We start from the raw sequence: 23,876 nt of genomic DNA, 5'->3' as shown, positions 1-23,876 counted from the left end.
TCAGTACAGAACGGTACTCTTATCTAATATACAGTTACTGATAAGTAAGCTTTATCGCTCGGTCGCTAACTATTCCTTTAGCAAATTCTTTCATTTTAAAAGGTAATCACAATTTTCTCTCTTCTCATGAGATCTATTTGAAAGATTCATCACAATAGGTAGATGGATCGATAAATGTCTTTATTTGTACACTCCAAATCATTACAAGTAAATAAATAGATACTCCGCACTGAGAGACTTTACATCCCGGTTGACAAGTGATTCGAGTAAGGAGTATCTTCACTAAAGTGAGGTCAGGAATTGGAGTGGGCTATCGTAAACAAAACGAGCACAAGTTGAACTATCAAGTTCGTTAGAAATTTTTTCGATTTTCCATATTATACAATAGTTAACAACTTGATAATCACAAAAAAGCTTGATGAAAGTGAGCCATTAGTTACAATTTCAATAAATTTCGAACGGCCTCTGGCAACTAGAATAGTGGTAATGAGCATGACGACTCAAGTCGTAAGGTCCGATATAATGGAGTATCTACGACTGGAGTCGTACGATTTCAGTCGCGCTAGTGTGAGTATAGGCCAAGTAATTCTCCATTTCTATCACAGGTGTAATAGATCGGTTGAGTTGATTGGGAAGGTTGAGTTTCGAATCCCAATCGTGGCGAAATTTGTTCATGTAATCTATTTATTTGTAAATTTGTTTATAAGTGATCAGCTGATTGATAGGCCAAAGACCGAACTCATTTGTTTCTTCTACCGACCTCCGCTGACCGTATAGTATAAGTCAGTGTAAATAAAAAAATCTGGTGTGGCGCACTCACACTACTTTCCTTGCCGTTATAAAAATTGACGCTAGTGTTCACTTGACGCTAGTGTTCACGCGCATCTCTAGTCACAAAGATCTGAGCCAGCTGGTGAGAGGACAATAACGCTGGACACACGAGGTCTGCTCTCTCTTCATAGTGAATGATTTAATAGAATCAACAGTTGGCAACAGTTTGCAATTGAATAATCACATTTTCTCGAATTTCGATCTTATTTTCAATTTTAGGTGAAAATGTTACTGAACATTAATTGTAGAGATTTTGATGCTTAATCTTTTCCACTTAAATTTTTTTGTTTAAATTGTACTTGAAGCCTAATAATTGGGAATCTAAAATCAAAATTTGCATAGATGGGGCGGAGCTCCTGAAATTTTTACAGATATAGGACTTATTGCAGTTGATAGATCTTATCAATGACTATTTCAGGTATGAATTTGATGAAAATCGTTGGAGCCGTTTTTGAGAAAATCGCGAAAAACCCTGTTTTTAACAACATTTTTGCCATTTTAGCCGCCATCTTTAATTGAATTTGATCGAAATTATTCGTGACGGATCCCTTATATTGTAAGGATCTTAAGTTCCAAATTTCAAGTCATTCCGTTAATTGGAAGATGAGATATCGTGTACACAGACGCACATACACACACACACACACACACACACACACACACACACACACACACACACACACACACACACACACACAATTGGGGTACCTAAATTTTTTCGGAAAGCAATACTTTCCTTACCTATGGTAATAGGACAAGGAAAGTAAAAAACTATCAACTCTACTAGGCTACTTGAAGAGTTGAAACTAGTTGTGATGAATTGAAATAGAGGGTACTTGATAGTTTTTAATTGTGTGTTTTATTAATCATTAGCCCTGAAAAGAAGAGCTTTTCTTCTTCATCAAGCCCTTCTGCCTCTCAGAGTGTCTGGTGGTTTTGTGCCTCGGTACATCCTTTCCACGTAGCTCTGTTCTCCATCATGTTTCTCAGTTCTTTCCTCACATCTTTGCCAGCCTCTCTATATATTATATACTCCTGATACCCGAGTCGTGGTTTGCCCCTTGGTCGTTTTATTTCCGGTTTGACTTCCAGGAACTGTCTTATTTTCCTTGTTTCTTCTGCTCCACCTGCATGTCCTAGCCACTTTAATTGTCTTCCCCTCGCAGCCCACTCACAGGCCTCACCTCTTAAGTCTTACTAAAAAGAAGAGCAAATATCAAAATATATATTGTTTTAATTTCTTACTCCCAACTCTATATTCATTTTTATTATATTCTTCAAATCCTCCAGGACTGGGGTTCGAACCCAACCTTTCAATTGAGAGTCAACCCACATTCCAACTAATTATACTGATTCATTACATTTCTTTTTTATACTGAGGGTGATGCCCAAATAAGCTCTTAGGCTTGTGCGTGGTTAATGAGTAAGAGGGATGGGGTACTCGACTTGGTGGCACCCCGACTACTTGTCCCCTTTTAAAACCGGTTTTTAGGGGACAAGTAGACGTGAGCCATACCCGGCTAGTTGTATTCTTTCTGAGGAGGTGACAACTAGTCGGGGGGACACCCTGTCATGAGGGTGCGAGGTGTCAAGTTGTCGTTTACGGTCATGACTAGTTGACACCTCCGGTCCAGTAGGTGTTAAGTAGTGGGTGACAACTTGACGGCAATGGTATATTTTTATGAGGGTACAAGTAGTCGTGTACGGTCACGACAACCTATCCCCTCGACTCCACTCCACAAGAAATCACAATTCCAGCTGGCTCTTCATTTAAAAGTTTGAAAATGAAGCCTAACTATCAAGTTCTATATGAAAAGACATTAAGATTCCTAATTTTGATATAATAAGATATTTTCAACATCATGTCTTTGTGAGTGAGCCTTTTCAACCATGGTGCAATCAAGAATAAGTATAGAAACAGACTGTATAGAAGCAAGTGTATATAATTAATTATTCATCCTCATATTAATTACCAGACTAACTTCATGTAATACCTCAGTTGATAACCAGACTGATAGCTTCATCTGCCATATCATTGATGGATGAAAATTTGACTGTCCTAGCATTATGCTCAATTTACTCGTAAACAGTGCGTATGACGGCTAAATAACAGAACAAAATGTGTTTAGAATTATGTTCTACATCTGGTTCAGTCATCAAAAGGGCTTATTATCCATTTTTTTCTGTTTTCAACCAACTCGAAAAAATTTGTCCTAAAAATAACAAAGACGGCGAATATCTCCCGAACCGTGCGTTTGACGGGAAAATGTTACTGAACCAAAAGTGCTTAGAATTAAATTCTACATCATAAACAGTAATAAAAATTGTTAAATCCCTCTTCCCTACGCCGCGGGGTTATAATTTGTGCCAACTGGTGCTCTGTAGGTGACAATTAGTCGGGGTGCCAGCGTGCAAGGTTTCATGTAGACGTGAGCCATCTCCGTCTACTTGTCTCCTTCCTAAGGAGGTGACAACTAGTCGGGGGGACACCCTGACGCGAGTTTGCGAGGTGTCAAGTAGTCGTTTACGGTCATGACTAGTTGGCACCTTTGGTCCAGTAGGTGTCAAGTAGTCGGGGGGTCAACTTGACGGCAATGGTATATTTTTATGAGGGTACAAGTAGTCGCCTATGGCCAAAATGACCAGGTGTCAAGTAGTCGGGGTGACAACTAGACGGCTACCTGAGGGATGATGATGAGAGATGACAACTACTTTTTAGGTAGTCGTGACCGACGGCTTATCGTCTCCGCCGAAAGACGGGACTTTTTTCATTTATTCAACAGTGACGAAAACACATCATAAAATGATTGAAAATAGAAAAACAGGCTTATAGTTCTTACTATTTCATTCCCGATTTTGATTAAGAATTGGGCCAAAAGAGGTTATGATTATGGAAATAATGAATAGTGATATATTTGAAATCACGTGACTGATTCTGGGTTTGGCTGAAAATAGCGAGGGATGGAGAAGCAGCCTAATATCCAACCATACTTAGAGAAAGATTACAAATTGTATAATATTGGATGATACTTTCAATTGTTTGTCTCTCAGTAATGGGTAGAGCTTTCTCATTTTCTGCTCTAGGTGCGAAATATACTATTTCTGAGGAAGATGCATACACGAGCTCTGGGTTTGTGCCAGAGTGATTTGAGAGTTAAATGGACTTACAGTTTCAGGTGTGTTCCGAACCACCAGAGAAGGTTTTTCACGATCAGAACTGTGTTTCTAACCACCAGGATAGGTTTTTCACGATCAGAACTTTAAATGGTAGTATTTGGCTGAGGATGATGCCTACATGAGCTCTAAGCTTGTGCGTGTGTAATGAGACAGATGATGATGAGAGATGAGTGACTTCTAACTTTAGGTAGGCTCCGAACCACGGGGTAGCGATTTTTAAAATCATAAATGTTATTCAGATGTTAGTTTGATTCGCCATCTAATTGTCTTTTTTACTTTCCTTGCCCTATTACCATAGGTAAGGAAAGTATTGCTTTCCAAAAAATTTAAGGTACCCTAATTTCATGTTTTCTATACGTTTCATTACTTTCCTTGCCCTATTACCATAGGAAAGGAAAGTATTGCTTTCCGAAAAAAAATGTACACCAATTTCTAAATTACGATACGTTTCAAGGTCCCCTGAGTCCAAAAAAGTGGTTTTTGGGTATTGGTCTGTATATATATATGTGTGTGTGTGTGTATATGAGTGTATGTGCGTCTGTGTACACGATATCTCATCTCCCAATTAACGGAATGACTTGAAATTTGGAACTTGAGGTCCTTACACTATAAGGATCCGACACGAACAATTTCGATCAAATGCGATTCAAGATGGCGGCTAAAATGGTGAAAATGTTGTCAAAAACAGGGTTTTTCGCGATTTTATCGAAAATGGCTCCAACGATTTTGATTAAATTCATACCTGAAATAGTCATTAATGAGCTCTATCAACTGCCATAAGTCTCATATCTGTAAAAATTTCAGGAGCTCCGCCCCATCTATGCAAAGTTTGATTTTAGATTCTCAATTATCAGGCTTCAGGCACAATTTAAACAAAAAAAATTCAAGTGGAAAAGATTGAGTATCAAAATTTCTACAATTAATGTTCAGTAACATTTTCACCTAAAATTGAAAATAAGCTCGAAATTCGAGAAAATGTGATTATCCAATTGCAAACTGTTGGCAACTGTTGATTCTATCAAATGATTCACTATGAAGAGATAGCAGACCTCGTATGTCTCCAGCGTTATTGTCCTGTCACCAGCTGGCTAAGATCTTTGTTTATAAGTAGACTTGAGATGCGCGAGAACACTGGCGTCAGGTGATCAATTTTCATAACGGCAAGGAAATTTGTGTGAGTGCGCCACACCAGATTTTTTCTATATGGCTACTTTTAAATAAAAAGTACGATGCTACTTGAAAATGGCATTAGTAGCCAAAACAATCATGTCGTGACGAAATAATTTAAAAAGGATAATCTGATTTATATTTTTTTATTTATATGGTATTTAGAGTTCAGCTCTTGAAGTGGCCACCCTTACAATGGGAGTAGCAGACGCATGGAGCTTAACTTATCTTGTCGATAGCTTGCTTATCAGTGCAACCACGAAACCAAATCGCTTCTCAAGACCCTGCTAATAAATAAATCTAGAATTAATCTGATATGAGCAGTTAGATATGACTACAACGGTCAGTCAACCATTTTCTGGAAACTTAATATTTTATTGGAAATTCTCTGAATTTGCGTTTGTGATTCACGACATTTTTTACTGACGTCTGAAAAACACTATTTGTGTCCGAAAACGTGCATCCAGCTACTATTGATCTGTTGTACTCTATTTTTAGCACTTGAATTAAGTCTTGGATTATTAAAGTAGCAAATTCTCATTTTATATGAGTCTTGACCTCCAACTATCATAATCTGTATAATTCAGGATGTTTCAACAAGAATTTACCAGTTAGGATGATTTATAAATATTTATTCAGAAGAGCTATAGATCTGGTAAAGATATACATCTGATAAAAGGTAAAGAAAAGGTGAAGATCTTTATGTAGCTCTGTTGTAAAAGAAAACTCCTCAGGTTTTGTCTTGAAAATGGCTGCCTTCGCTGGACCCGAAAAGAAAGTGTCATTTTTCTTCTCCAAAAAAAGAAATGTCAGTGCTAATTTATCTGTATGTTTTGCATGAGCTTTCGAAACTACAGTTTGATAAGGTTGTCCAACAAAAAAATAATGCTCACTTCATGCAAGATTTTTTTCAAATTAAAAAATTTATTGAAAATAAATTCAGATTCAACTAGTACACTATCTACACTGGTGTAGATTCTAAATAGAACCCAGACCAGAATCATTTCTTAATTCAAATTAAGGAAATTATTTTTTCTCAATATCAAAGATACTGAATAGAAATATTTCCAGTAATTTTTAATGAATAATTTTTTTTCAAATTCAAAAATTTATTGAAAATAAATTCAAATTCATAATTATCTACACTGGTGTAGATTATGAATAGAAATATTCTCAGAATCACTCCTTATTTCAAATCAAGGAAATTATTTTTTCTCAATAGGATACTGAATAGAAATATTTCCAGAAATGTTTAATGAATAGATATTTTCCTTGTCATGAAATTCTAGTTTTGTAAATTATAGCTCAGCTGAATGTTTGGCTGTAACTGTAACTACATTCATGTTATAGATTCTGAAGAGAAATATAATTATTCAGAATTATTTGTTATTTGGCTTAGTGGTTTTGTGTTTTGTTTCGGTTTTGTATAATGATTGGACTTTTTAACATCAAAATGAACTTTATTCCGAAGTGTAAAGTGTAAATTTAAAGTATTGTGCTCACTGTAACCTTAGTGTCCGGTTTCCCATTTGGGAACTTAGATTATTCCAATAGATCCGAAAGTTTCTTTTTTTCCTCCTTCTTGTATAATAATATGAGAAATTGATCCAAATCCTGGAAGAATAAGGATGTAAACTTCTGGGTGACCGAAGAATCAGAATAAATGTTGGTAGAGGATTGGGTCTCCACCCCCGGTGGGGTCGATAGATCCCAATAGATGATCTATTTATTCCAATAGATCCGAAAGTTTCTTTTTTTCCTCTTTCTTGTATAATAATATGAGAAATTAATCCAAATCCTGGAAGAATAAGGATGTAAACTTCTGGGTGACCGAAGAATCAGAATAAATGTTGGTAGAGGATTGGGTCTCCACCCCCGGTGGGGTCGAAAGGACTATATACGGCGAGGTGGAACTACCCTTGGGTCTCCCCACCATTCAAAGCCATACGCTAATAATAATAATAATAATAATAATAAAAAAAATTTATTTCTAATGAAGAAAATTATTTTCCCTTTTCATAAAATAATTCTAGTTTTATTGAAACAGTAACGAATGACCTTTAAAAAAGTTCATTGATCGGGTAAAATCTCTCTCATTCGGATAGATTTCAATGTCAATAAGGAAAACAGGAGTGAAATGTAGGACAGGTTTCCATTATACAATTCGAGGAAAGAGGCGGCAGCGTGCTTATTTCACGAAATTGATCTCGGCGTATTAGTTTTATTATTTGAAGAGAGCTAGCTGTTGGCATTTGTTGAGTGGGTGAATTGTTGTCTGTGGGCAGTGCATGGGCCCATTTGGTTCGTTCACCTGGTGGGGCGTGTGGGGGTGGGGTGGGGTGCTTGAGTGGGTCGATAACAAGGGTGCGGGCTGCCAGTCATACCGCGGCGTAGCTAGTTGGCCGATCGACCGCTTGAGGGCGCTAGCGGCGCTTCGCCAAGTTCCTAGTTGTCGTGTTTCCGACGGCCTCCAAGCCTCTGGGCCTCCAAGTAGTGTCAACCGCATCGCAACTGCGACGACTATGTCCACCCGGGACCTCGTTGCATCGATCTTCAACTGACGTCTAGTTCTCTTATCATCGTTTGTCATCTCATCCACGACTGGCTCGCTCCCCTACAAACATTCGCGAGTTTGTGTGTGTGTGTATGTGTGTGAAACAAAAACTAATAAATTTAACACGCCAGTGTGCTATTTTTATCATCATTCAACAACCTCCCGACACCAACTGTGATCCTGCAACGACCGTTAAAAAATTAACCAAACACGTTGATTTCATCACATCAACAAACTACTAATGTACATCGATATTGGTAAACAAACGGCCAGATCTGTTTCACCCCAAAGTTTAGAATCGTTTGAATTCTGTGTGGAGCTCTCTCATACGCATGAGCTAGTTATCTGAGCGGGCAGTTTATAGGTTAGGTTGTCTGTCACTTGCAAACTGTCCTGTGACAGGATTGTCTTGTTGTTGTTGTTGTTGTTGTTTTGGTAGTATAGTGGCGTTTTGCGTTCTGGGTGATATGAACATCCAGCACGCTGTTTTGCACAGAAATCGATTGCACCCGCGATACCAAAGCAAAAGCAAAAGCAAACATCCCCTCACGACTTTCAATAACCTAGTTTCGTCGTCGGCTAAAACGTGTCTTGTCGCGACTCTCCCACGCGTTCGTTTTAATGGTGAGTTATTCTCCAAATTCACCCTTCACTAGTAGACTAGACTAGTTTTAAAGCTGTAGGCCTCAATGTGTTGTAATTTTTGCTATTGATGTAGTCTAATGAATGAATGAATGAATGAATGAATTTTATTTGCCAAAAACAAAATACAAAAAAAAGCTTTACAAAAAATAAATATAAGTAATTCGATATAATAACGAAATGATATCCTTTATATTATAAATAATAGTTTTAAAATGAAGATTCAATTTATGATCACATGCATAAGTACAGTAGGTGAGGCAAAAACACCGGCAAAAGGAAGATTCCTTGTGCGCCAGTGTGAGTCGTAAATTATAGTAATAAATAAGTTGGAGTGCTGAATTGAGTCATTTTTGTTATATTAGCAGAATAAATTACAAATGTACAGTTAATAATTAAAATGAATGAATGCAGGGCTACTTTCTTTTATTTATATTATTATGACTGCATTTATGGCGATGTTTAAATGAGAAATATTTCTTTGTATTCTTACATTGTTATATTTGAGACATAGCTTTTGATAAATATGGATAATAACTTAATATCTTTGTTTTGTTTTTTCTTGTAATATTGTACTGTTGTTTATGAGAAACAATAAATTCTTTTATATTTATAAAATAGAATAATAGTTCCTTTTGAATTTAATAAAATATCAGAATAACAATACAAATTATTTATTTAGTTGTATTCTTATTCTATTATTTTAATAATTTCAAAGGGAACTATTATTCTATTCTACAAATTAATTATTTGTATTCTTATCTATTGTTTTATTGATTTCAAAGAGTACTATACTTATATTTTATAGTTAGTAATTAATTTATAAATTGAATAACACACAAATCATATGAATAATTGGGAGGTAAAGGTTCCCTTTTCCAAACATAATGTTCTTGTCACAGGATGTCAAATATTATTATCACTTATTAAACTGAATGAATAAACAAAAGTTAATCAAAAACTGAATCTTATTCACAACAGATTGAATAACTGACAACGTTGACAACAGACAAAGTCAAAGTTTTAGTCCGAAAATATTATTTAGTCAACATCTTTTCAAGATTTAATTATTATTATGGTGTGTGAGATATCATGAAATTCATGCACCTTACAAAGTACACAATTCATTAGACTATTTCTGACCCTACCTCTATATTCAACAGTATCTATAGTGAGGTCCACGTTATAATGGCAGTGGAGAAAGTAGGAGAACAACATTGCCGATCCTCTGTCTTGTCAATGCCTTTTATGGAGGGTAACTGATACTGGTTTATTGATGTAATATTAATTGTTCATTCTCGTTTAAAATAATCAAATACCAGGCCGATTACCATTAATAATAATAATAATAATAATAATAATATTATCGAGTGACCTGGCTGGCTCAGGTCTGTCAGAGTTTTCAGGTCGCAGCTGATCAATTTCAGGGCCTCTGACATGACCTAACGACTGCTTTTTAGGCAGCCGGGACCGACGGCTTTACGTGTCCATCCAAAACATTGATTACTGTTATTCCCGTCTTGGCTGGGTATGAGTGTAAGAACGACACAGTATTAAGCTGTGTAGATAAATATATGCGCCTCCAACCCGTTCCGCGCACGCTCCGCCCTCGTTCCGCCATCGTACCGCAATCGCTCCGCCCCCGCTCTGCATTCGAACCGATCATGAATGTTACGGGAGATGTTAGCTCTTCTCGCGTTCCACTCTTGCTCCCCGGTCGATCATCAATCGCTCTGCTCGAGTGACGTTCGGTTGCGGAGCAGAGCGAAAGTCTGTACGCACCTTAAGAAACTACCTGCTTCACTTAGCTCCACGGAAAAAATACTATAGTTATAGTAAAAATATTATACTCCACTTTATAATGGCAGTGGAGAAAGATAGGAGAACAACGTTGCCGATCTTGTCAATGTCTTGCCAATGCCTTCTATAGATACAGGTTTATTAACTGTTCATTTTCGTTTAAAATAATAAATTATATTTTATCAAGCAAGAAATTAGATTTTTCAATGATTTCGTAATTGATTTTCATAATCAAGATAAAATATTTTGTTAATTATATTTCTACATAAAAGGGATTTATATTTCAAAAAAGGATATTATGATGTTCAATTCAATAATTCAATAATTTTATTCAATTCAACACAATATACATAAAATAAATCTTAATACAAAAAATCACAATCAAAAATAAATTTCGAATAAAATACAAAAACAGGTTACATGGCGGGATGTGCTGAAAAGAAAGAAAGGAGGAAAAAACCTAGCCAACTATGGTTTCCTATGTAATAGGCCGGTAGAGGGTATAAAAGTAAGGAAACAAGGGTGAAGAGGAGAAGAAAAGGGAATTATATATAATAAATATCTATTTAGATATTTCAACTTTTCTAGTGGAGAATTAGTTATTGACCGAGCGAAGTGAGGTCTAAGATCAAAGTCGACGGTTTGGCATTTCTCTCAATGTTTATATGTTGCGCATTTACGGCGAAACGCGGTAATAGATTTTCATGAAATTTGACAGGTATGCTCCTTTTTGAATTGCGCGTCGACGTATATACAAGGTTTATGGAAATTTTGCATTTCAAGTATAATATAAAAGGAAAAAGGAGCCTCCTTCATACCCCAATATTAGAGTGAAAATCAGACTATAGAATTATTTATCATAAATCAGCTGTTTAGTGGATTATAATACAGTACTACCCGTTCAAAAACATCGAACATCTTGAAAATGTATCTTTCCATCAACGTTATAGACAGTTGCAGCCAGACCTGATAACAGCGCTCACACTCATATTCCGGGACGACAAGTCACGGTACGATAGGACAGAAAGCTCTATGTTTATTTAGGATTTTTTCTAGACATTTTAAATTGATAAATTATTTATTAATTTTTGAGAAAACATAACAACAGATCAATGTAACTTACTGAGCGCGAGTTCTACTGTTCACAGAACTACTAGTCTAATTGAGATTCAATATATTATATGTGAAATCGTTCTATTGCTTTATTTTCTTTCAAATATTGGTGTTTTTTAAAAATTTTAGAATTTACAAATTGATAACATTACATTTGAACTATTATGTGAAATCGTTCTATTGCTTTATTTTCTTTCAAATATTGGTGTTTTTAAAAAATTTAGAATTTACAAATTAATAACATTACATTTGAACTTATCATCATCATGTATGTATTAGGGAATCGATCTAAAACTGGTCAATCATGGTCATTGTACCTAAATTGTAGTTGTGTTCCCGTCAATAAATTTATCCATTCATATTCAGTATTTCAATCTTTAAACTAAAATCTCATTGTAACAGTTATGAACAGAAATAAAAAGAAACGAAAAAAGATAATCAGTTATAAGCATTATATTTCAACTTCAAGAATATTATTAAGATGCACTAATTAATACAGTCATAAGTACTCGACTTGATACTAAATCTTTTGTTGTATATTAATGAATCATCATTGTCAAAATGGAAGATTATCATAATGTCAATTTATTGCCTATGGATAGAACAAACGTTTTTATTTTGTCATTAATAATATTAACCGCTTCTATCTTATCGATATTTTTTCAATAACTGATTATTTCCTAATGTGATTCCACATTAACTGCTCAGAGACATTCTAAACAATATATGAATTCCGCGGAGAAATTCATTGTAAATGAGTCATTCATTAGAAATGGAAATGTCTTGACTACAGCTTTGCCGATTCTCTGTCTTGTCACTGCCTTCTATAGAGCTCTTGACACTGCCTTCTATTTGATAGCTGAAACCGGCATATCTGATGTAATAATGCAGTTATCAACTGTTCATTCCTGTTTAAAATAATCAATTATATTTTATTCGCCAAGATAGTATATTTTTCAATTATTTAATAATAAATTTTCATAATTGAAATTGAATATTTTGTTAACTATATTTCTGCATTGTTTAAAAACTATCTAGCAGAGATAGATGAAGATAGTGCCATCCAATGATTCAATAATAAATTTTCATAATTGAAATTGAATATTTTGTTAATCAATTATATTTCTGCATTGTTTAAAATCTTTCAGGCAAGGTTGCGGAGTTAGAGAAAGATAGCACTATCTGGCTTGTCGAATGATAGACAAGGATTCAAATACTGTGATTATAACGTAGACCTCATCACAGTCTTGTTTCTGACACGAATTGAATTATAATAACGATCAGGCAACGTAGCGGAGCTAGAGAAAGATAGTGCCACCTGCTTTGTCGAATGATAGACAAAGATAGCAACACCAATGTTAATCAAATACTGCTATTATAACGTGGACCTCACTACAGGCTTGTTTCTGCCACGAAATGAATTACGGCCCCCTTACAACAATTATTACAAAAATGTTCAGAGAAAATTATCCTAAAGGCCCGTCCAGACGCTCAATTTTAGCTTCAGTCTTTTGCTCAAGCAGTCGTTGCGTCTGGACGGTCTTCAAGCTTAAGTCGTCAAACTTGAAATGTATTGGCCGGGAATCTTTTTCCATCAAACTGTCCGTCTTTTGCCTATCCACCAAAACCTAAATCGCGTAAAAATGGAGATAAAGAAATTGTGATCTCAGATTCGGATTCAGCGCCCTTTAATAAATAATAAAATGCCTTGCGAGTACTTGAAAATAAGCAAGTTTTTTTATCGATTGTATATAACGCCATTTAACCCTTTTTTCTTTCTTGATTCTCATGATACTCTCAGAATTTGAAGTTGATATTATGATTTACTATCATTATATATTAAGATGTACTATATTGTTGATAAGAATACTATCTACAAAATTTCAATCCATTTACAATCACTGTGTCTCGAGATATGACATGTAAACAAAGCCATTTAGCGATTAACAGTAATATTTTTGTCATTATGTTGTTAAATATAGTAGTATCCAGTTGAATCAGCGAAAAAATACGATATAATTATTACTCATCTAGGCTTACCGGATATACAGTCGAACCTCTCTATAACGAACCTCCACTCAACGAAATCCTCTACACAACGCATTTTTACCTGGTCCCATGACATTTTAGAGTTTTGGCTGCTTATTTACCTCTATTTAACGAGTTTCGGACCTCTCAACAACAAAGTTTTCTCTTCACTTTAACATAAAAAATGTAGTGTGTATAGGAACCAGACAGTCATTTTCAAGGAATTGTTTAGTTTCAGCAGAAAGGTCAATAGACTAAAAATAATGGCAATTCAGGTAGGAATAAGATAGAGTGGTAGACAGTCAATACAGGTTGAAAGACTTGAGGGTGGTAGACAGTCAATACAGATTGAAATACATGTCGGAAATTGAATGCAAGTTACTGGAAATGTAGAAATCCAAGAATTCATTCGTAGAGCAGGCACTACTGGACTTTCTCATCCTTGCTTCTGTCACACATTTCAATTGTTAGAACTCGCCATTTATGAATGAAGGAACGGGAATGCTGGATTTCCCCATCCTCCCATCATTTGATTTTGTCATACATTTCAATTTTGTAAAATGTGTGACATTTCACAAAATCTCACTATCTACGTTCTGGATGTTATGTTTTATGTACCATATTCATTTAATTACTGCCTGTGATATATTATAAGATCCATAAGATCATGTCAGTTTTCTTGACAGAACAACCTCTCGATAACGAATACCTCTCTACAGCGAGGGATAATTGACTTCGTTATACAGAGGTTCTACTGTAATTATGTCAACTTGTGAGCTCAAAAAAATAGGAAAACGGACGACATAAGACGGATGCATGTGGACGCAATTTTACATCCGTCTTTTGCTTGAACCAAACGATCCGTCTTTTGCTTGAGCAAAACTCTGATGGTAAAGTTGAGCGTCTGGACCGGGCTTAAGAAAAGGACTTGTAATTGCTCTGTAATGGAAGGGAGCTAGGGTATCCGGTGACTGCAGTTGTATACGTGATAGTATGCGTTTGTACTGTTTTGAAGAAAAGCGCGTCAGTGCGGCGCCTGAAGGGAAAACGAGAAAATTGCTGAATAAGGAAAAGAAAAGCTTGTTTGATCGCGTGATGCGGCCGCCTAGCTAGCAGTAAGCACGCTATGGCTTGGGTCTTGTTGGAGAGAGAGAGAGAGAGTGAGTGAGTGTGTGTATGTGAGAGAGAGAGAGGACGAGGGATTGAGTGTGAGAGAGTGAGCCCGGGTCGGTCGTTGAACACCAAGAATGGTATATAGGATATAATACCTTGGTATATACCTAGGTATACCTTGGTTGCACAGAACACAATGTCGATGTCATGCCAAAATCGATGTCCTATGATCATAGAGAAACAATAGCATAAGTAGATATCCCATGGTATAGGGCGTTTATGTCGCAACTTTTACTTTTATCTCAAGCCGATTACTGTTAATTATTGACGAATTTTACTGTTTTGTTGGGGTGAGAGTGAATGAATGGTCAATATGAGAGACTACCAGTGTCACACAGCTTCACGGGAAAGAATTACATGAACTATCGGCTTGAGATAACAGTAAAAGTTGCGACATAAACGCCCTATACCATGGGATATCTACTCACGCTATTGTTTCTCTATGCTATGATTCACTGCCGTTGTGGTTCGCCGACTAATTGAATGCGTAATACCATTGCACAACTGAACTCAACAATAATTCTTTTCTTAATTGGGGTTCAACAAGTTTGGATGGTTTTGATTGATTGGACAAGTTTGGGTTGGTTTCGTTGAAAACCAAAATATGGAAGTATGCTACTGTCGGTACAGCTGAGGTTATAAAACTGCAATTACAAGTGTGTTTGAAATTTAACGAGAAAATTGAAAAAGAGCTCGGTTTACACCAAATTAACAAAATGTTAATAACTTGATCCTTATAGATTCTATCAGATTGAGCGGAACTGACATAAGTTCATCATGTGTATGATAAAATATGTTCAATCTAATAAAATCCATAAGGATTAAGTTATTAACATTTTGTTACTAACTTTGCTGTAAACGCAGCTCAATGACTGAAATTTAAAGGAATCAGTTTTTAATTTCCTTGCCCTATTACCATAGGTAAGGAAAGTATTGCTTTTCAAAAAAATTAAGGTATCCCAATTTCTAAATTTCTATACGTTTCAAGGTCCCCTGAGTCTAAAAAAGTGGTTTTTGGGTATTGGTCTGTGTGTGTGTGTGTGTGTGTGTGTGTGTGTGTGTGTGTGTGTGTATGTGTGTGTGTGTGTGTATGAGTGTATGTGCGTCTCTGCACACGATATCTCATCTCCCAATTAACGGAATGACTTGAAATTTGGAACTTAAGGTCCTTACAATATAAGGATCCGACACGAACAATTTCGATCAAATGCAATTCAAGATGGCGGATAAAATGGTAAAAATGTTGTCGAATACAGGGTTTTTCGCGATTTCCTTGTAAACGGCTCCAATGATTATGATCAAATTTATACCTAAAATAGTCATTGATAAGCTCTATCAACTGCCACAAGTCCCATATCTGTGAAAATTCCAGGAGCTCCGCCCCATCTATGCAAAGTTTGATTTTAGATTCTCAATTATCAATACAATTTAAACAAAAAAATCCAAGTGGAAAAGATTGAACATGAAAATCTCTACAATTAATGTTCAGTAACATTCTCACCTAAAATTTAAAATAAGCTCGAAATTCGAGAAAATGTTATTATTCCAATTGCAAACTGTTGATTCTATTAAATCATTCACTATGAAGAGATAGCACACTTCGTGTGTCTCCAGCGTTATTGCCCTGTCACCAGCTAGCTTGGATCTTTGAATAGTAGACTTGAGATTCGCGTGAACACTAGCGTCAGGTGAAAAATTCTCATAATGGCAAGGAAAGTTGTGTGAGTGCGGCGCCACACCAGATTTTTCATATAAAATTCAACTAGTTTCGGCTTTCCCAAGTCATTTTCAAGTTTTTTTTCAAAATGAACCTCCAAATTTAGAAAGTTGAATTTCTAGTAATCAAAATATTGAAAGATTTCATTAGATAATTTGATTTATTTAGAAGTTGCCCCATCAATATTTTGTTCATTCTTTAAACTTAAATTTGGTTTCTGGTTGTTTCGTAATATATTGATAATTTTTTGTAATTTTCTCAGTCTTCATTAGGCCTACTACTAGTCCCGTGAACAGTAGACCTCGCGCAGCTATCTTGTACTCATTGTGTTATTCTTGGCTCTGAATAGGTTTATATTCTTTTCAATTAATTGTTGTGGAAAATAATTTGGTTTCATATAATATCAAAACTTGCATCTAGCATTCATTCATTTTATGCTAAACATCAATAATTTACAGGTTGAACTAATCAAGCATTATGCCTTCAATTGAGCATCAACACTACACTGATATACTAAATTGGCTTCAATACCTGGAATTTTATTTATGACAATTGGCAATGCTATTTTAAACAGTGAGGATAGAATGTAACATTCCATTCTATACTCTCTGATCCTAAATGACCTATGACATGTATAATAAATGATGATGATGATGATGATTTATAAGCGGGCGAGGAATGTGGGCGTGAGAACAAATACACTAGCGGTATATATGGTGGTATATAATTGACCGAACGAAGTGAGGTCTAAGATTCAAGTCGACGGTTTGGCATTTCTATTAATGTTTAAATGTCTATATGTTTTTATGTTGCGCATTTACGGAGAAACGCGGTAATAGATTTTCATGAAATTTGACAGGTATGTTCCTTTTTAAATTGCGCGTCGACGTATATACAAGGTTTTTGGAAATTTGGCATTTCAAGGATAATATAAAAGAAAAAAAAACCTCCTTCATACGCCAATATTAGATTAAAAAATCAGACTATAGAATATTATTCATCATAAATCAGCTGACAAGTGATTACACAGATGTGTGGAGAAGCCAGTCTATTACTGTATTTGTATAAGGTATATAGTTTCAATCAAAGACATTGAAGAGATCTTTAAGCTGGGTTTACACCAAAGTTATTAGCAAAATGGTTATAACTTAATCATTATAGATTCTATTAGATTGAACGCAAGTTGACAAACACACATGTTCATCATGTGTATGATAATTTATGTTCAATCTATAAGGATTGAGTTATTGACATTTTGTTAATAAATTTGGTCTAATCGCAGCTTTAAGGACTTTGGTTTCAATATTTTGTTTTGCAGTCATGGTATATGCGTGCCCATCAGTATCAATATTCTCACATTCGAAAAAACTAATTTAATTGGTGAATAAAAATAAACAAATGCTGGAGAAATTATAATATTTTTGATTCTAAAAAATTAATTTTCATCAGATAGAAAGATCATCACGGAACTGGATGAATATCATAATTAATATATCATATGAAATACAAATTCAAACGTGAACTGATTTTGTTAACATTTAAAACAGTTGACATCTGGTACTTGTGCATGAGAATACTGCGTGAGATCCACTGTTCACAGAACTACTAGTAAATGATGATGATGATGATGATGATGATGATGATGATTTATAAGGCGTGGGAGGGATGTGGGCGTGGGAATAAATACACTAGCGGTATATAAATGGTGGTATATAATATAGTGGCGGTATATACAGCAAATTCAGTGGCGGTGGTTTTAATGGCGTTATGATAAATCCAGTTGATTCTATTTGCTCACCTGATTGAAATTGCGGGCGTGGGTAACCCAGTTTTTAATCCTTTTCACAAATTACCTCGCGCTTCAAATCAATTTGACTTCTACTTCTCATCTCTTACTCATTTCACTCAAGTGAAAACCCGTGCTCAATTTACAGATAATTTTATAATTTTCTCAATTTACAATTATTTAATTTTTTCTAGTACCCGGTCCAGACGCTCAATTTTAGCTTCAGTCTTTTGATCAAGCAAAAGTCGGAGCATGTAAGTCGTTGCGTCTGGACGGTAAAACGGATGGGTCTTCAAGCTTAAGTCGTCAAACTTGAAATGTATCGGCCGGCAATCTTTTTCCATCAAACCGTCCGTCTTTTGCTAATCCACCAAAACCTAAATCGCGTAAAAATAGAGATAGAGAAGTTGTGATTTCAGATTCGGATTCAGCGCCCTCAAAATAATAAAATGCCTCGCGAGTACTTGAAAATAAGCAAGTTTTTTTATCGATTGTAGATAACTCCATTCAACCCTTTTTTTTCTCTCTTGATTCTCATGATACTCTCAGAATTTTATGTTGATATTATGATCTACTATCATGATTATATTAAGATGTACTATATTGTTGATAAGAATACTATCTACAAAATTTCAATCCATTTACAATCTCTGTGTCTCGAGATATGACATGTAAACAAAGCCATTTAGCGATTAACAGTAATACTTTTGTTTTTGTTTTTGAATCAGCGAAAAAATACGATATCATTATTTCTCATCTACCGGATATATGTCAACCGAATACAATTCAGACTCAATGAACGATATCAAGAACTGAGCTTGTGAGCACAAAAATAGGAAAACGGACGACATAAGATGGATGCGTGTGGACGCAATTTTACATCCGTCTTTTGCTTGAACCAAACGATCCGTCTTTTGCTTGAGCAAAACTCTGATTGTAAACTTGAGCGTCTGCACTCTGCTTCACACCTGAACATGACAGTACTAAATTTCATAATATAATATAGGGTTTGTAGTTACAGTTTAATTAGTAATGATTTGATGGTTGATTGAAGTAGTATTAAAAAATCCTTGTTTCAATTTGTGATCCTATTCTTCTTCTTCTTCTTCTTCTTCTTCTTCTTCTTCTTCTTCTTCTTCTTCTTCTTCTTCTTCTTCTTCTTCTTCTTCTTCTTCTTCTTCTTCTTCTTCTTCTTCTTCTTCTTCTTCTTCTTCATCATCATCATTTTTCTCCTTCTTCTTGACTTCAAGGATTAGACATATTTCCCTGTTTCAACTCACATTTGAATGTTGAATATTGAATATCATTGTTAGTCAAACACTCACCAACATCATTGCATTGGTTATTGAATAACTGAATATTATTGTTTATTCAAATGCAATATTAGCTAGCGTTTATTGTAGTGGTCACCCTTCCAAAGGGAGTAGCAGTCGCATGTATCTTAACTTATCTAATCAGTAGTTTATCAGCGTCACTGATAGCTTATCAACCATGCCTCTTGAGCACTTTTTAAAATTTTTGGCTTTACGCAAGAAAAAAGATGATCTATAATATAATAGAGGAAAGAACTGGCTTATACACGTACGAGATAGTAAATTCACGAATGACGCATCATCACGTCTGAACTACTCAACTGATTAACTTGAAATTGAAATTTAAATTTATTCATAACACTGACAATCTACAAAATTCACATCACCCCTGAACTACTGGACTGATAAACTTGGAATTTTGCATATAGATTCTTAATTAACCGAGGATGGTTGTAGGCCTATTTTGAAGTTTTCAGTTTGAAATTTTTAATTAGACCTTTGCGAAGCACGGGTTTCCTGCTAGTGATAAATAATTATAATATCAAAAACCTACTGTACTATTATTACTAATATCGGGACACCGAGCTTCGCTCGTTATTTAAAATATCGGGGACCGAGCTTAGCTCTGGAGTACAAAAGCATAAAAAAATTATTACGAAAGAAGAAATTATAATAACATTCATAGTTCATACAGAAATGTTCTATCTAATCACAGTAAATTGAGATTAATTCCCAGAAGAATGCAAAAATTTCCCTCACAAAGGCCCAGTTGCACAAAAGCCGGTTAAATTTAAATCCTGTTTAACTTCACGTGAACCAAATCAGAGAAGACCATTTCAAAAAGATGGATCTACTGGAATTAATCAGAATTGAAAATAACCCGGCTTTTTTGCAACCGGCACTAAGTACCTGATTCAATGATTACAAAAGTTCAACAGCTGAGTCATAATTTTGACACATTCCAACACACATGAATTCGCTCACTCACTTCCATCAGACGACGAAATAATTATTATCAGCTGTTTTCCCAAGGATGAATAATAATTATCCTTTTAATGTCCTTCAGCGAGTTTTCCCAGGGATGAGACCTAGTGCAATCGATTCTTTATATTATAAACCTATGTTCTGAATCTCGTGAGAATCGTTAGAACCGTTTTCGAGATCCGGTGAAATACAAACATAATATAAACATATAGACAGACATCTAAACATCTGAATGTAATATAAACAGAAGTTGCTCGTTTAATAGTATAGGATTTATTGATAAACAGAACACAATTCTATAAAAAGATCGTGTTTATATTTCACAGCTGGCTATACGTCATCTTATGAATTTCAGGGATGCGATATTTTGATTTTTCACATACTCACCTTTTTACTATCCACAGCTGTTTCAGCCAAGGATGAATTGTCCTTTTAATGTCGTTCAGCGAGTTTTTTCAAGGATGAGACCTAGTGCAATCGAATCTTTATATCATAAACCTACTATGTTCCAAATTTCGTGAAAATCGTTAAAGCCGTTTTCGAGATCCGTTGAACATAAATAACCAGATATAAAAATAGCCAGATATGAAAATAACCAGTAAAACAAAATAAAATCTTATAGCACCCTTTATTCTTTAAAAAAAACTTTAAAATAGTTGAACAACTAGTTTCGGTTTACACTATCTTCAGGTTCTAAAATAAAATAAAACTCAATAACACTACTGTTTACTAATTGATATAAAACGAACATATGTTTAAATTCATCTGACTAATTTATTTCTGGTAAAAGTTACCAGAACTTTTACCAGAAATAAATTAGTCATATGAATTTAAACATATGTTCGTTTTATATTGTTATTTTATGTTAGTTATTGAATTTTATTTTATTTTAGAACCTGAAGATGGTGTAAACCGAAACTAGTTGTTCAACTATGTTGAAGTTTTTTAAAGAATAAATGGTGCTATAAGATTTATTTTGTTTTATTAAATTAAAAGTAGCTAATGTCAATAAGGGTTTTTTTTTTAAAATAACCAGATATATAAATTTAGAAATTGCTCGCTTAATATGATAGGATATTATTATACCAAGTCACATAATGAGACAATTTAACTCTACAAACTCCTCTTGCATATTATTGATCAGTTTTGTGGTAAAGGCGTTTAGTAGTGACCCGCTGCGTTGCGGTTTCAGGGGTGGCTTATGTGCAGAGTACAGTGTCGGTTATTATAGCGCTCTGCTTATGGCAGTGTAGAAATGCATAATACTTGATAATCTTCACATCAGCTCTATGGTATGGTAATGTCGCTATGTACGCGAATCGTTAAAAGATGGCCGAGTTGATAGGAGCCCTCCTCCCTTCTCCTACACCACTCCTCCTCCTCCTTCAGCTAAGTTATTCTGTTTGTGGTGCAGGCAACGCTTCTTTAGTTCTATCTCTCTCTCTCCTTTCCAATAAATGTATTATCTCTGTTTCCCTTTGGAGCACGATGTTTAAAATATGAATATTTGGATTCATTGAAATATGAATATGCTGCTTGGATCATCTGGAAGAAAACCAAACATTGTTGAAGTCTGTGTTAAATAGTCATTCTTGAAATAGAATAATGGTTTGAAAATATAGAGTCTGAATAATAATACTTTGATTCAATACATGTGTTTACAAGTCTGTGTTTCTTCAATGGTTCCAAATTTTTCAAAATAACTCGAAAGTATTAGTTTCAAGTGGTAATTGAGTAGAATATTACTTATCAATTTATTAATTCAAGTCATCTTAATTCAAAATTTATAGTTTTCATGTTTATTTTGGACTAAAATTTTATAAAAATTGTACACGTGAAATTCTAACCTTATTTCGGACTTTGTCACCTATAAATTTGGAAGAAAAATAGCACAAGGACTACCTTATTATTTTATCTTCTATGTTATTGCATTAGTGTCATTTGCATTGTAAATGAATAAATAAAGAATAAATGTTTTCCTGGAAAAATGTTTGTTTCCCTGACCATTTATCCCTTATTTTCCCTGACAATTTATCATTCCTGGTTTTGTATAGATTGAGTATTATCTACTAGCCTAAAAATAAAAATACAAAATTTTAAGCTGTGGATAAGTAATAATTGAACAAGCATTATCGATTTCCTACTTTCTACTCAAGGCCAAAATCTTTGCCCGTCTGTTTGTTTGTATGTTCTACAATAACTTCGAATCAATCAAATACAAATTTCAAACACATATTCTTCAAACCTTTTCACAGATCAAGTTTGTTTGACAACAAAATTGACCTTAGTCGGTTTCCAGTGAATGTGGTCTGCTAGAGCGAAACAGCGGAACGTTTTGTTCATAATACTGGAAAATAAGTTGAATTCTAATATCAAAATTATAATATTGCCCTAAGCAAGTATGACATGTAGTACTGTAGCTTCTATAGTGAGGTCCACGTTATAATGGCAGTGTTTGATTAGCAATAGTATTGCTATTCTTGTCTATTCTCGCTTTGCTCTGTTGTCAGCTCTTCTGTCTTTCAACAATGTATAATTAATAAAGAAAATATTTCATCTTAATATTATGAAATTATTGAAAAATATCATTTCTTGCTTAATAAAATATAATTGATTACTTTAAACTGGAATGAACAGTTAATATTACATCAATAAACCTGTATCAGCTACCGTCTATAGAAGGCAATGGCAAGACGGAGGATCGGCAATGTTGTTCTCCTATCTTCCTCCACTGCCATTATAACGTGCACCTCACTGTAGGGTTTCAAAGATTATACATACCGTACCCAAATAAATATTTTTGTTCATCTTTTGTTCCATAATCCACTCAATATATTATTATGAAACCAACTCTATGTTTAATGAGGGATTGTTTCAGTTTCCATCGAGCTCACAGGCTAATGAAAAAATCTGGTGTGGTACACACAAACAACTTTCCTCGCTCATTGAACTGTGAGCCTCATTCTCAAACGAGAATAATTTAGAGGAATAACATAATGACGATTGGCAGCAACACATTTGAAACTACGATCAGACTACTGTATATATAATTGTTTTCAGAGTACTGTTTCCTTTGTGTAAATTGTGAAATCCGATGATTTTTTTTTAAAGTCGTCAAAACAGCTGTTCTACAGATGAAATATCTCGACTATAAATGTTCTTTTTATAGACTGCTCTACCTACCTACCTCATGCACGAGAAGAAGGTTACAAAGTCCATTTCTCAAGGATGGGGTGGACCCCTCATTAGTTTCCCAGGAAGGAGACTCATGCCAGTTGATATAGCTGATAAATAACTATACAGAGTATGAATTTGAAATGAATCAGTCAAGTCATTTTTAAGATAATCGTGAAAAACATGGTTTTTTAGTAATTATTCGCCATTTTTCTCAAGAATATTTCGGAGCTCCTGCAATTTTCCCAGAAATGAGACTCATGTCAGTTGATAGAGCTTATAAATAGCTATCCATGGTATGAATTTGAAGAATATCGTTAGAGCCGTTTTCGAGAAAACCGTGAAAAACACGGTTTTTTAGTAATTATCCACCATTTTTCTCGAGAATATTACGCAGCTCCTGCAATTTTCCCAGAA

General features: G+C 34.8%; 1 long non-coding RNA gene across 1 annotated transcript; it reads left to right on the top strand.

Moving 5' to 3' along the window:
• The first annotated feature begins 5,213 nt into the window (after window positions 1-5,213).
• Window positions 5,214-22,841, top strand: LOC120350605. Its single transcript, XR_005570929.1, has 3 exons — window positions 5,214-7,058; window positions 22,541-22,545; window positions 22,831-22,841. It is a non-coding gene; the product is annotated as an uncharacterized LOC120350605 (long non-coding RNA).
• The last annotated feature ends 1,035 nt before the right edge of the window (window positions 22,842-23,876 follow it).

Source organism: Nilaparvata lugens, chromosome 3, assembly GCF_014356525.2.
Source record: "Nilaparvata lugens isolate BPH chromosome 3, ASM1435652v1, whole genome shotgun sequence".
Lineage (NCBI taxonomy): Eukaryota > Metazoa > Arthropoda > Insecta > Hemiptera > Delphacidae > Nilaparvata > Nilaparvata lugens.
This window is presented reverse-complemented; position numbering and strand designations above follow the sequence as displayed.